The following is a 15,034-nucleotide window of genomic DNA, read 5'->3' on the forward strand; positions in this document are numbered from 1 at the left end:
GCACATCTTCACAAACAAAGAGTGCATGTATTCTCTTACTTGGACGACTGGCTCATCAGGAGTCAGTCTCAAAACGGAGCTCTCAATTCCCTCAAGCTCACAGTAAATTTGCTTCACTCCTTGGGATTTCTAATCAATTACGAAAAATCCCATCTTACACCATCTCACCAGTTGCAGTTCATAGGTGCAGATCTCAACACCATCACAGCAAAAGCTTTTCTTCCAAGAGACCGGGCTCAAACGCTTGCTCTTCTAGCACAATCTTTGCGCAATCAATCTCGAGTTACAGCGCATCAGTGCCTCACCCTACTTGGACACATGGCCTCCACAGTTCACGTCACTCCCATGGCCAGACTGACCATGCGACTCATGCAATGGACACTCAAAAATCAGTGGATTCAAGCCATTCAACCGTTGTCCACTCTCATTCAGATATCACAAACTTTGAGTTCTTCCCTTCTCTGCTGGACATCAATGAACAATCTGCTCAAAGGTCTACCTTTCCAGCAACCAGTTCCTCAAGTGACTTTAACCACAGATGCATCCGCCTTAGGTTGGGGAGCACACATTGGTCATCTAAAGACACAAGGCACGTGGACAAAACTCGAAGCCTCCTTTCAAATAAACTTCCTGGAGCTTCGAGCTATACGCTATGCGCTACATGCGTTCAAGGACTGCCTTTCACACAAGACTGTTCTGATCCAAACGGACAACACAGTGGCTATGTGGTACATCAACAAACAAGGGGGAACAGGTTCCTACCTCCTTTGTCAGGAAGCAGCACAGATTTGGGACTGGGCCCTGACGCACTCAGTTTCTCTATGGGCCAATTACCTAGCGGGCATCCACAACGTAGTAGCAGATCGCCTCAGCCGTCAGTTTCAACCACACGCGTGGTCCCTAGACCCAACGATAGCAACCAAGATCTTTCAACGCTGGGGTCAGCCAACAATAGATCTTTTTGCATCTCATCTGAACTACAAAGTGAACAATTACTGCTCTCTGCTCCCGCAGCAGAACAGCCTACCGAGGGACGCCTTTGCTTGCCATTGGAATTCAGGCCTGTTATATGCGTATCCACCGATACCACTCATAATCAAAACTCTAGTGAAGCTACAACAGGACAAGGGGACCATGATACTCATAGCCCCATATTGGCCTCGACAAGTATGGTTTCCCACACTTCTAGATCTCTCAGTCAGGGATCCAATTCGCCTGGGAATAGCTCCCCATCTCATAACTCAGGAACAGGGTCAGTTGCGCCATCCCAACCTTCAGTCCCTGTCCCTGACAGCATGGATGTTGAAAGCTTGATCTTACAACCACTCAACCTTCCAACCACTATATCTCAAGTCCTGATAGCTTCACGTAAACCTTCCACTAGAAAGAATTATTCCTACAAATGGAAAAGGTTTACTTTGTGGTGCACTAAGAAAGCGCTATATCTTTTCACTTGCCCCACTACCTCACTACTAGATTACCTATACCATCTCTCAGACTCTGGTCTCAAGACTTCATCTGTAAGAGTACACTTGAGTGCAATCTCAGCTTATCATAACAAGCTGGGAGGCACACCTATCTCTACACAGCCTCTCGTCAGTAAATTTATGAAAGGTTTAACTCACCTAAAACCTCCAATTCATTCCCCAAGCATACAATGGGACCTGAACGTAGTATTAACCAGGCTTATGCGTTCTCCATTTGAACCCATGTGACCTTAAATATCTTACATGGAAAACTGTATTCCTCATAGCCATTACTTCAGCTAGAAGAGTCAGTGAACTACAAGCTCTTGTCACATACGAACCCTTTACGAAGTTCCTACAGGGTGGTTCTTCGTACACATCCCAGATTCCTTCCTAAGATTGTCACGGAATTTCACTTAAACCAATCCATAGTTTTACCAACATTCTTTCCTAGGCCTCATTCCCACCAGGGAGAAAGAGCCTTGCACACCCTGGACTGTAAAAGGGCGCTATCCTTCTATTTAAACCGCACTACAGTCCAAAGGAAATCCAGTCAACTGTTTGTATCTTATGATCCAAACAAACCAGGTAAAGCAGTGGGAAAACATACTTTGTCAAACTGGTTAGCAGATTGCATACAGTTTTGTTATGAGAAAGCAGGCCTTATTCTTCAAGGGCGAGTAAAAGCACATTGTCAGAGCGATGTAAACTTCAGTAGCACACCTTCGCTCTGTACCTATTCTGGACATTTGTAAAGCAGCAACTTGGAGTTCTCGTCACACCTTTGCAGCTAACGCTAATTGCTACAAAACAGACTGAAGGGAGACCCCTGTGGCAGGGAATATCATGGCATGCTGGGCATGCTCAGTAGTAATATGAAGGACTCAGTAATAGCCAAAAAATCCAACAACAGAAAATATTCAAGATTTGGCTAAAGAAAGAACTCTGTATGTGTTCTCTAAGCAACCATCATACTTAGCCACAGTGAGCTGTGGCTTATATATGCAAGCTCATATAGCTACTGGGCTTGACTAATCATAGGTTGCCTAGAGATTAGAGATGCTGACACTGTGTGCGAAAGCAACTACTGTGTGAGCACTTATCTGGTTCCACGTTTGACAAAATGGTGTATATAGTCCTGAAGTGCTGCTCCAACACTGCGGTGTTTCGGAGTATAGGACTCCTTCCTCAGGGACCCTCCAGGTGAAAATATACTTATGGTTCTGTGTGGAAACAAAACAGTTCTTAAATAATGCCTGAAAGGCTAAGAGAAACAATGTAACAATGTCAGGCTGGTGGGAAAGGACTTACAAAGCCTGTTGGTTGCAGTCAATCAAAACGCTTGTGAAACATCGCTGGAAAAGCAAAATGTGAAAAAAGAATTCAAAGTCCAACGTTTCTTACAATATATGTCAATAGAAGCCCTGAAAACGGGTTGCCTCACAAAAGAAAGTACTTACGTGCACTTTAACTGGTGCAGCCTCACAGCGGTTGTACTGCTGAATGACAGGAGCAGTGCTGAGAGAAAACGCCGGTTTTAAAGGCGAATCCTCCGAGTAGAAAATCTGCCGGCCGGAAATGACGAAAGTGAAAAAGTTGCTGTCCAATGACTAGCATCCCATATAAGGGCAATGACGTCGAGGAGGAAGCCATTTTGAAGACGGCTTAAAATTGGGGAATACTGTGTGATGGTGAACTCACCATATATGGGCACTGACATCGGAGGAACGGCCATTTTGAAAATGACGCGAGTATGGGGAATGCTGTGTGTTGATAAACATACCTTATATAGGCAATGACGTTTGAGAATCGGCCATTTTGAACAATATTAAATGGGCATGCTCAGTAGGCACTCTGGTGCCAGTCGAAAGTTTCATAGAAACTTTTAAAGAAGTTTTCCGTACATAGGGCTCCATTACTGATGGTCACCCATATGTGAGGACTACATCCTGCTGTCCTGGGATAACACCTATTACAAGGTAAGCGATTTTGCTTTATTTTAGTTTTCGCTCGCACATTTTGCTACAAACGAGACTGAAGGGGAGACCCCTGTGGACGACAGGGATAATGGCATTCTGGGCATGCTCGGTGCACTCAGTGTGCCTGTCAAAGCTTTCTAGAAACTTTGGACATTGTGGCTTCCTCTCCTCTAGAGGTTTTTTCTCACCTGTAGCTGCTGTTTGAAAGGAGATTTGATCACCCTCTACATCAAACAGCCCATATAGTTTTACCTTTAAAAAAAAAAATGCACAAAAAGTACGTGCAAATTTTTGCAGATGCTTTTCATGGGACAAAAAATTACATGGATACATTTGCTTTAGCTTTGATTATTTTGACAAACCTCAGAGGTAAAAACTACCTGCAGGATTTGCCCAGACTACAGGTAAATTTATTATCAACCTCTTCATGTTTAGATTAACAAAAGTAATGCTTAAGATTACTTAATGGAAGAGATCACTTAGAGAGTAAATAAGATGTGAAATACTCTGCTAAGAAAGTTCTTAACTATTTCAGTAACAATTCCAATGTAACCACCTTGTAGAATAGTGGTTTTCAACCCAGTCCTCAAGACACACTGAGCTAGTCGGGATTTCAAGATATCCACAATGACTATGTATGGGATAAATGTGCATGCACTGCCTCCATTCAGGTCGATACTCTAAGGCCGCGGTAGAAAGAGTGCGGCAGTGCCTGGCGCACCCTCGTTCCCCGCACGCACAGTTCTCTTCACCTACCGCTCGATACTCTCTTCTAATTGCATGCAAATGCATGCCGCGGCTGCGAAGTGTTAGGGAAGCGTTAGGCCCGTGCAACCCATTTTACGGTATAGAGCGCCTATACAGTAACCTGGGTGCTCGGGCCTAACGCTTCACGGCCACGCTGGTATCTGTCATTTCAAATGTCATTTGAAATGACAGATACCAGGAAGTCGGGATTGCCGTCCCCTCTCCCCTCCTCCCGAAGCAAAAAAAAAGTGAAAAAAAAAGTTGCGAGAGAGAGAGGGGAGAGGACGGCAATCCTACGCTCGGCGACTTACTTTTGCAGCCCCCCTCCGGACATCGTGGCTTCCCCCGTGCCAGTTCCCCTTCCCCTCCTCCCGAAGCAGGGCGCGAAAAGCGCAAAGCGACTTACTTTTGCAGCCCCCTCCGGACATCGGACGACCTCTCCTGCCTCCAGCTGCTCGTGAAGAAGGACGCCTACACGGCCGCTGAAGACGTGACGTCACGACATTTGGCGTCACGGCATGTGACGTCACGTCTTCAGCGGCCGTGCAGGCGTCCATCTTCGCGAGCAGCAGGAGAGGTCGTCCGATGTCCGGAAGGTGCTACAAAAGGTGAGTCGCTTCGTCGCTTTACACTGCCAGTCCCTTCTTCCCTCCTCCCGAAGCAGGGCGCAAAAAGCAGCCTTGCTCCGGGAGGAGGGAAGAAAGGACTGGCAGTGTAAAGCGGCGAAGCGACTTACTTTTTGCAGCACCTTCCGGACATCAGACGACCTCTCCTGCCTCCAGCTGCTCGCGAAGATGGACGCCTGCACGGCCGCTGAAGACGTGACGTCACATGCCTGACGCCAAACGTCGTGACGTCACGTCTTCAGCGGCCGTGCAGGCGTCCATCTTCGCGAGCAGCTGGAGGCAGGAGAGGTCGTCCAATGTCCGGAGGGGGCTGCAAAAAGTAAGTCGCTTCGCCGCTTTACACTGCCAGTCCCTTCTTCCCTCCTCCCGGAGCAAGGCTGCTTTTCGCGCCCTGCTTCGGGAGGAGGGGAGGGGGAACTGGCACGGGGGAAGCCACGATGTCCGGAGGAGGGGGGCTGCAAAAGTAAGTCACCGAGCGTAGGATTGCCGCCCTCTCTCTCTCTCTCTCTCGCAACTTTTTTTCGCTTTTTTTTTTCTTCGGGAGGAGGGGGGAGGACTGGGGCTGCCCCGGAGGCCAGCATCCATGGACTACGGAGCTCAAAGTCGTACGAGCACCCTTGATCGGAACCGGACTACGGAGCTCAAAGTCGCACGAGCACCCTTGATCGGAACCGGCTGCCTCGAATGTACAGCAGCACTGAAACTAAAAAGCCTTGTAAGCGCGGCGGCGCTCTACAGCTTTGAAAGCGCGGCGGCGCTCTACACAAGTGAGTCTAAAGCCTTGAAAGCGCGGCGGCGCCCCACAGCCTTGAAAGCGCGGCGGCGCTCTACACAAGTGAGTTTCGGAAGCGCGGAAGCGCTCCGTATAAGTAAGGTGATTCCGCCCCTTGCTCTGTTAAAAAATACATTTTATAACATGGACAAAAAATGATAAAAAATAGTAAAATTAATAAAGTAGAAAACTGAAGAAATCTGAAAAGAAACTAATAGTCTATTCTGGACCGATGATTAAACATGACCCGATATGGTTGAAAGTGTGGCTTACTGCCTATATCAACCAAGGGTGGTATGATGGTCCACATGTTGAGATAATATCCTTAAGCACATAAAATTTTCAAATTTGCTGGCAACGTGTTTTTTGTGTGATAAGTGTGGCTCGTTGCACATTCTTTCTTTAACTGTTTCTGTATAGTAAGGCCTCACTTATCCAAGCCCTAGATGTGCGTTTCCCATGTCCTAGTATGTGAGACACATGTACAGATAGAGAGACTGTAAGAAAGAAAAGATCTGTGATGCTGGGAACTGTATTTATCATACCATTTACCCATCAGTAAAAGATTTTCATTTTGGACACTAAACCCAAGCCTCTAGCACTTTTATTGGCACTTACAGCACCCACAGTGGGGAAAGGACACACACCTCTCTCAGGGAAAAGCAATTCAGAGGCACCCCTGAAAGGAAATTCTTTTCCCCACCAACCCAAGTATTCAGACCTGGGGAAAGAAACAGTGGTAGATCTAGCCTGTGTGATCCAACCCCAAGAGATTTACAAAATTCTTTTATGGCTCCGTCTATGTGCATCCTGTACCCAGGGATGGGGTTACATAAGTCACTCTGCCTAGTCAAATTGGAAAATTATTTCTCTATCAGTCCACCTATCAGTCTCAGAAAAAGCAGCCAGCTTACCATGGCTCTGATCATCATAAACATATTTTCTCTTCAGTCCTGGTATTTTCTTAGATTTTTTTGGCAACTATTTAAGTTTTAGTACTCTTTCAACATGGTTTATTGGTCCCAACACGTTTTCCTTCACTTTGCAGCACAGCCTTGTTCAGCGACCTTAGTCATTTTATTCTTCATCAGTTCACAGTTTGAATTTGTCACTCCTGTTTTCCTTCACTGTGGCAAAGAGAAAAGCTAGTGTCTTTGAATGTTTGTGCTGTGATCACAAGATAATCATAACGGACCATCGCATTATCTCTTTGGACCTAGCGCATGATGTCACTGATTGTGGATCAGCTCATAGATGATGCCCAGGGCCATAAAACTCAGAAGATTTCATCTCCTTCACATCCTTGGGCAAGACTTCAAAGCCTAATGCTGCCTTTTTGGCATAAAAGGCATTAACTACTGGGGTTCTCTCAACACTGAGGGGCCAAGTATTTTCCCAAATGGGATCCAAGAAGAAGCCAGGATCATGAAACCTTCCTGCTTTTACCAACTCAACACACAAGAAGGATTTCTTGGAGTTGAGTTCAGGAAAGATGAGACAACTCCAAGTATCCTGTGAGGCACTGAAGACTCAGCTTAGATTTCCTTTGGTGCACAAGTCTGAGAGCAGGTTGCTTATTACTCTGGCTCTCTTCCTTTTCAAGTGGCTTCATCAACTGATGAACTTGATCTCCCATACTAATGCTCAGTTGCAACTGTCTCCAAGGGTCCAAATCAAAGCCACTGGTTCTTCCCCCAGGTTACCTGAAGGAACTGTCCTCTCCTCTTGAAACTCCTTCAGTTTTGTCTTTCAGCAATTTTTAAAGGGAGTTGGTCAAGAATTTCCCTGCAGTCCTCTCATAGCACTTCAGCCAGGTGCAGGTGCTAGCAGTGATCATGTCAAGACAGATTGTGGTGCTGAGCAAACTAATATGCAAGGCCTTAATTATGGCACTAAGCAGTTTGATGCAGACTTTGATGTCTTAGTATCAAAATTCAGCATCAGTACAATACATGCCAAGCGTAAACTGTGCAGTATCAAAAATGGGGGATTCTCTTGCACAGCACCAATCTGTCCCAGAGCCCCAAAAGACATTTCATGTATCTGGTGTGACTAGGGCTCAGGAATTCAAAGCCTAGACCTCAACTTCTGTTTTGGCTTCTGAATCTATGGAGTCTTCTGCTTATGCCTAGGGTTGTGAGGATTCTTGTTGCAAAGATGAATATTAACCAGACCTCCTATCTGTTTCCTCATCTCCACAGTCTAGGAATGAGTCCCCTACTGAGGATCTGGTTTTCCCAGTTTTTTGTACAGAGGCCATTCCCTTAAATTTATAAACGAAGGATGTGCCCAGGGTGATTCCTTAGTTATCTGGATGCACCCAAGGAGTTGATGGTAGTTCACATCCACCAGTTCCTTCAAGCTATGCAGAAAAAATTATAGAAGACCACACTTTCAGCACTCCATTGGAAAGAAGGCAAACATCAAATGCCATGTCTAGGAGGCTCCAGAATTCAGCAAAGTCCAGTTAATACACAAATCTGTTTTTAAATCTGCCCTGAAAAGGGTTATGAAATCCAATGCTCATTCTTTTGTGCCCCAAAGACATGAATCTCAGATCTTGGACTTTTATGGGAAATAGTTCTTTCAGGATGCTATGCTTGGCTTACATATACTGTCCTATCAGATCTTGATGGTCAAGTTCATGCATATTCTACTGGGAGCACAGAAGTTCTGAATTTTTCCCTTCAGAGAAGCCAGAAGAATTTCTTCACCTGTTGAAACAAGATGAGGAATATGGAAAGCATCTAGTCTGCTCTGACCAGTGATGTTCTTGAGACGGCATCGAGCACCTCTGCCATAACTATTAGCGCCCAAAGGATCTCATGGTTGCGGGACTTCAGCCTAAGGGAAGATATGTAGGATGAGCTTGCTGTCCTGCCTGCAGTGGAGATAATCTCTGAGAGATACAGGCAATGGATCTCATCAAAGATCACTGTTCAGTGCTTCAGAAATTCTCCACTGCTACCCATGAACCATCCTCTGCATCAAGGAGATACCAGAGTGGACCAGCAAGGAGAAAGTTATTTCCTTACAAAAGACATTCTCTCTCTACCTTTCCCTGCAGCAGCAAGGCTCAAGGCTTTGCCAATAAGACCACAGACTTCTGAAGTCCCAAATGAAGTCCCAGTCAAAACCAGCGATAAGAAGGATGCATGTGCTTACATAGATACATTAAAATCAGAAGAAGTATCTCAGATTTGTGTTCTAGAAACACCACCTCCATAATAGGATATTGCCTTTTGTCCTGACATTCGGCCCCCACATGCCTTCACAAAATATCTATCAGTCGTTGGAATAGTTGTATGCAGATTTGAGGGTTCATGTCTTTCCCTGTTCAGATAACTGGCTGTTCAAGAGCACATCTCTTCATGCGTACCACGTTCTGGATGTTGGAGTTAATAGGGTTTGTGTAAATTATATCATATCCAACTTAAGTCCATCAGTTAAATGGGAATTTATCAGGGATCTGATAGATAGTACTCGGGCAAAAGACAGTTTCCCCACCAACAGGATCACAGAATTGAAGGTCATGTTGAAAAGAAACATTCAGTGTCAGTAGACATCTGACTAGGACATGAGGACATTGGGCATATGGCATCCGTAGTCTGTTACCCCATGGCACATCTCTATATGAGATCTGCACAACAGACCTTAAAGTCCCAGTGGGATCAGGTCACTCAAGAACTGAAAAAATGGATCTGTTACAGGCCAGCTCAGACACCCTGTCTTAGTAGCTTTCCCATGCCAATTTGGCATTGGGACTCCCCTTTCAAATTCTTCATTGCCATACAGCCCATATTAAAGGACTTTACACCTAGGGAACTGGATCTGTTCAGGAAAAACAATTACCGTTTCAATATCCTAGAACTAAGGGCAATTCTAAATACCCTAAAGGTTTTCACAGATCATGTGGCACCAAACATTGTCCTGATTCAGACAAACAATTGGGTAATCATGTTATTCCTGAACAAACAGGGAGAAACAAAGATCATGTCTTCTGTGTTTGGAGAATATGAAGGTTTGGAATTGGGCAATCTCTCATGGGATAACCTTAAAAGCCATGTACCTGGAAGGGAAAGAGAACATTTTGGCAGACAATTTCAGATGGATCCTAGAACAGTGAGTGGTCCCCTGGATCAGCATATAATGTACACATTATTTCTCAAATGGGGAACACCAAAAATAGATCCTTTTGTAACCTCACTGTCTAGGAAGTTCCAGGTCTTCTGTTCTAGAAGGAAATCAGAATACAGACTAACTTCAGATGCCTTCTTCCTTCATTGGATGATGGAACTTCTGTATGCATACCATTGTTTATGAAAAACTTAAGACTTTTGGCTGAGACAGATTTGGTTTCTGTTTCTTTGGGAGTTTTCCATCACTAATCCAACCAGCTTGGGCAATTCCAAAACTCAAATCACAGAGAATCAGAGAATGTTCTCTTATTTTCATATTCAGCCTCTGTCCCTCATAGCCTGGATGTTGAGTAAGATGATTTATTCCTTTGTATTCTCAAATGAATTGTCTTGGGTCCTTCTATCTTTCTCCCACCAGAAGATCTTATGACTTTATTTATGAATGAATGTAATTATTCAGTTTACATTGAATACCAAAAGAAACAGGAAATACATACTTTCACTTTACAATTCTCACAATTACAGACAATTATATCTGTATCTTATTTATTTATTTACTTATTTATTGCATTCCTTATTACAAAACAATTATGTGGGAGATCCAATATATTAGAGCATTTTTAAATCAAATTTTACAATATATAATGAGAGGTAGCAAAGTTATTTATTAACAATCCAACTACTTGGAAATTGATGTTCTGGGCTCAGTCCTTTGGTTCCGACGGGTTTCCAAAAATTTTTCCAATTGGTCTGGTTCGGGCTTCTACCCACAAGCAGAGTTTACAACCCTGGAGAATCCCGCGAGAGCGTTAGGTGGGGAGCAAGCACCGTCGCCCCAGGGAGAAATCTCTCTCAGTCCCGGGACCCCAACTACGCCTTTACCGCCGACAAGCGTCGCAACTATTGCCGACCTAGGCTCACCACATAGACTGGTGGCATCCCTGGAGGTGAGCCCAATCGAGGATACTGTGGGGGCTATGGCGGCACCAGAAATGGTCAGAGGACTGACAACTCCCTCCCCTCAGGTGGTAGGCTCTTTCGGCGAAAGCTGAATATACTCTGGTGGAGAAACAGCAGCTGCTGGAGAAAGGAAGCCGGCTCAGCTCCTAAGGACTCAGGACCTACATGGACTACCTTTGCCTCAACCGGTAACTTTTTCACCATTTTCATTGCTTGAGAAACTCAAAACTGTTACGATGGATGTGCTATGGCAAGCAATTGTCTCTTTGCAAAATAATATTATGAATTTAAACGTGAACATTAAAGAATTGCAAACAGTTTTCTATAATATGAATCCAATTGTTACTCAACATAGAGACTCTGGAGAAAGTAGAAGAAGAGAAGTCAAATTTAAAAAGTACAGTCTTTGATTATATAGGGAGAATCTCTGCTAAGTAGGAAAATTTAGAAAATGCTACTAGATATACCAATCTTAGAATTATAAATTTTCCAAAATGCAGATTAGTCTCCCCAAAAGAGCAATTAAAAAATTACTTTCAAGAGGTATTACAAATATCTCCTGAAAAATTACCACCAGTATCAAATGCATATTTTTTGTCTTGGAGAAATGTAATAGAAACGGAAAATCAACCAGTGGAGGAAGCTTCACCGAATGTAACTGAACTACTTGAGACTTCTTACAGTTCACAGGTTGAAAAGAGAGGTACTCTATTGGTTAAATTTGCTCTATCATCAGATAGAGATAAAGTTTTAAAATTGTATTTTTCTAACAGAACCTCTCATTACCTGGGACAAAAATTGTGGATTTATCCCGATGTCTCTAAAGATACCCAGACAAGACATAAAAAATGTCTAGTTTTGGCAAATCAAGTGAGAACCTTTGGTATAAAATTAGTAATTAGATTTCCCTGCAAGTGTATCATGCAAATTGATGGTATAAGATACATCTATTACGAACCAGATCTTATGACTTTAAATGGAAGTGGTTTGCCATCTGGTGGGAAGGCAAGTCCTTGGATTTCCTTCTCTTGCTTCACAAAAATATTTGAATACCTTATCCACCTGTCAGTCTAGCCTTGAAAACAATTTATTGGAGTATACATTACTGCAGTCTGCACTTAACATTGGCATGTATAAGGAAATCCCTGGTCTGGCCAGCTTTTAGTTAACAGATTTATGTGATACATGTTTCAGCTGAAGCCTCCCTTTCTCACCCACTGTATGATGGGACTTCAGTATGCTTCTTATCCAGCCAATGAACACTTCCTTTAAGTTTCTTGTCTCATGTGAGCTAACATACCTGTCTTGGTAGGACATTTTAACATGCCTGAAGAGATAATGAGCTTCAAGATATAGTAACTTATCCATATTTATACTAAGTTTTATTATAACAGGGTGGTGCTCTGCATTCATCCCAAGTTGTTCTGTCAATAAGCAGGCTAAATTAGCTATTACATGTGAGTGAGGTCATCTCATGGCACAGGACAGACTTGTGTCTCCAAGCTGTAGAGCTTTGAGTTCTACTGAGCATGTGCAAGACTTCTTGTGCAGCAGTTGCTTCGTTAGCTTCCTCAGTCATTCTTTGTCCAAGCTAAAGCATGGACATGTACTTCATTTCTCCTCAATTTTACTCTTTGAACTGCATTTTTTTGTCTTCAGAAATCTCCTCTTACCTCCCCTTGCTGTATCAGCTGCTACTCAAACAGCAGTTTTAAGTGCTACCAAAAGAAAAGAGAGAATGTTTGGTAGAAAAAACTGTTATGTTTAATTGTAAACCGATGTGATATCTCCAATGAATGTCGGTATAGCAAAAACGTTAAATAAATAAATTAATTTAAAGAGAGAGGAAAAAGCCAGATCATAACTTACTACTCAACTTACTTGTAGGAATGCCACACAAAAATATGCCAGCAGGCCTCAAGAAAATGTAATCAACTGTGGCAAAAAAAAACAAAACCCTTAATCAGATTAAAGATTTTGCTTAAACTAAAACTGGACTTCTGTAACAGGGAGTCTTTGTATAAATAAACATCTATATCAGTAGCTGGAATAATTGAGAGAAAAGGCTTCAAAGAATGCCTCCTCAGAGCTCAGCTTGAAATGCTTTAAACTGACAAAAATAATATTTATTTATTTATTTATTTTTACTTTTATATATAGAGGTTCCTGTGTGGGATACAAATCACCCCGGTTTACAAGAAACTGCAACTTCGCCCAAATAGTGTGAAGGAGATATTTAAATGTGCTTCCCTGAGGAAGCCGTCTTGATTGGCAAAACAAGGATCTTCAGTTGGGTTCATTAATATGCTGTTATGCTGCGCTGCAATAAGGCACATTTAAATATCTCCTTCACACAGTATTGTCAGTTTAAAGCATGTCTCTCAGTTATCCCAGCTACTGATATAGATGCTTATTTGTACAAAGACTCCCTACTGTAGAAGTCCAGTTTTGATTTATTTACGTGACTTTTCTTTAATATGATTAAGGTTTGTTTTTTGGTTGGTTTGTTTTTGCCAGAGTTGATTACATTTGCTTGAGGCCCGTTAGCACATTTTTGGTGACATTCCTACAAGTTTGCTTACTGCCATTGAGTAGTAGGTTATAATCTGGCTTTTTCCCCCTTTCCAAAATGTTTTTGCTAAGCACATTGGTCTATTCTTCTATATGATATTGATAACAGTATTTCTTATTATAGATTTTGTTTCGCTTTATAGCTATTTGTACATATCATTTATTGTACTGCCACAATTTGCTACCTATATATATAAAACATGAAAATTGGTTTCCCAACAAAAAAAAATAGAGTACTGCCCATTGACAGTCTTGGTTTAATGTTAAACCCCTTTTCTTTAAAGGCAACATGTAGCTAGATATTCCCACATGCATGTTAATTCATCCTGCTTGTCCATGCCTGCACCTCTGGACAAAGGCCAAGCGCCCAGGGCCCCATCCCCTGTCACTGTCAGTGAGGTTGAGGGTCCCTACGACCCCTGGGGAAATGACACCACAGAGTCCTCCACTGATGGCTCTGTGGGTTTCCCTTCAGACCATTCTCTTCTGAGGATCTAACCTTTGCAAGTTTTGTTCTTGTGATGGCAGAGGCCATCCCTTTTTAGTTAGTGACAGGAAGATGCCAGGCACAAAATGCTTGAAATCCTCCAGTTAGGTGAGCCTCCTAAGAAGGTCGTGGCAATCCCGGTGCGCAACATCCTTAAGGAGTTTTTTATTTATTTATTTAGATTTATATTCCGCTTTTCACACTTTTTCAGTGCTTCAAAGTGGATTACATTCAAGTACTGTAGGTATTTCCATATCCCCAGAGGGCTTTCAATCTAAGAGTTAGATCTTAAATAAGTACGTGCACGCGTACTTTTGTTCGTGCAAACGAAAGTACGCCGGATTTTATAAGATACACTCATAGCCGCGCGTATCTTATAAAATCCGGGGTCGGTGCACACAAGGCTGCGCAAAATCGGCGCAGCCTGCCTCCGTTCCCTCCGAGACCGCTCCGGAGGGAACTTTCCTTCCGTGTCCCCCACCTTCACCTCCCTACCCCACCCCCCACCTTTGTTGTGCAAGTTACGCCTGCTGCCTCGGCATCCCCCGGCACAGGCCGCAGTGGCGGGGGACTTGGGACCGCCCTCCTGGCCCGCCCCCGAACCATTGTCACGACCCGGACCCACCCCAGACACCCCCCCTGCCCCTTTTATGAAGCCCCGGGACTTACGCGCGTAAATCCGGCGGGTTTTGCGCGCGCAGAGCTTTTAAAATCTAGCCCTTAATTTGTACCTGAGGCGATGGAGGGTAAAGTGACTTGCCCAAGGCCACAAGGAGCAACACCAGGACTCGAACCCTGGTCTCCTGGTTCGTAGTCCACTGCTTTAACCACTAGGCTACTCCTCCACTTCAGAGTTACTGCTGAGGATGTGGGAACACCCCCTAACAGCGCCTCTCATGGGCAAGAAGGCTGATAAGGTTTACCTCGTCCAGAAGGCTCCCGGGTTCAATCAGTGGTAGTCGAATCCACTCTCAAGTGGGCCAAGAGGTCTCGGACCCATTTCTCGGTGCCCCTGGGAAAGGATCGCAACTCTCTGCCAGCACATGACCTGCTTGAATGTCAGCGTGATTGGGGTAGAAGAAATCTTTCTTTTGCCACAGGAAATACTATCCTACGCCCCCTCACTCCCATCAGCAGGATCAGTGCTCCTGCGGCCGTCTCGGGCAGCAGAGAACTCCCAAGGTGCAGCCAGCGCTTTAGTCAACTCCAGGGATGGGGTTTTTGTCTGGGTCAGAGGGAGCATAGTCCAGCTACCCACACCTGGGGCGATGAATCAGTCGGTCGGGA

General features: G+C 44.0%; 1 protein-coding gene across 1 annotated transcript in view; it reads left to right on the plus strand.

The window, feature by feature from the left end:
- TNRC6B (trinucleotide repeat containing adaptor 6B) overlaps window positions 1-15,034 on the plus strand; it is an 877,462-nt gene that overhangs the window by 801,157 nt on the left and 61,271 nt on the right. The gene's annotated exons all lie outside the window — the stretch shown is intronic.

Source organism: Rhinatrema bivittatum, chromosome 2 (assembly GCF_901001135.1).
Source record: "Rhinatrema bivittatum chromosome 2, aRhiBiv1.1, whole genome shotgun sequence".
NCBI classification, from domain to species: Eukaryota; Metazoa; Chordata; class Amphibia; order Gymnophiona; family Rhinatrematidae; genus Rhinatrema; species Rhinatrema bivittatum.